Here is a 620-nt window from a genome sequence, read left to right on the forward strand (position 1 = left end):
AAAGCTTACAGAGCCTGCACTTGCATCTCTCAAGACTGAAATCTCTGTAGAGATTTGGCTCTTGTGTGTGAATTTAAATTTCAAGGAAATGCTTTTGTTATCCCATGGGAAGGCTTTGGTGATGGGTAATAGCTCCAGCCCCTGGTTTCAAGTTGTGTCTACTGTGAAAGGACTGAGTGACAGAGACTTGCCCACAATGCCAGGGATACTGGGTGTATTTTAGAGCCCAGGATTCCCTCCCTGTCCCCTACCAGCACCAGCAACACATCAGATTCTTCTCCTCCAGCAGAGCTCTGTAGCAGATGTGACCAAAGCTTCATCCCCTTTGCTATGAATGAATTTGTGCAAGTAGGTCAACCTTTCTGGCTAGTCTCAGTTGCATGAACTGTTGTAGCTGGAGGCCTTACAGTGTGATAGGCACTACTTCCCTCCATTTTGTCTCCAAATTTCGGTTCAGCTAGCCCTGGGCCACCTTCACTGATGCATCCAGTTTCCTAGGTGAAGACCTGGAGGAGCTCAACCAGGTGTCCACTCTTCGAGTGTCACTGGAGCTGCTTGGTAGGGAAACACCCCCATCCTTGGGTACATCTCACCGTGCCAGTCCTGTCCCCCCCCCGTCC

This window comes from Athene cunicularia (assembly GCF_003259725.1).
Source record: "Athene cunicularia isolate RWA chromosome Z unlocalized genomic scaffold, athCun1 chrZ_part3, whole genome shotgun sequence".
Classification (NCBI taxonomy): Eukaryota; Metazoa; Chordata; class Aves; order Strigiformes; family Strigidae; genus Athene; species Athene cunicularia.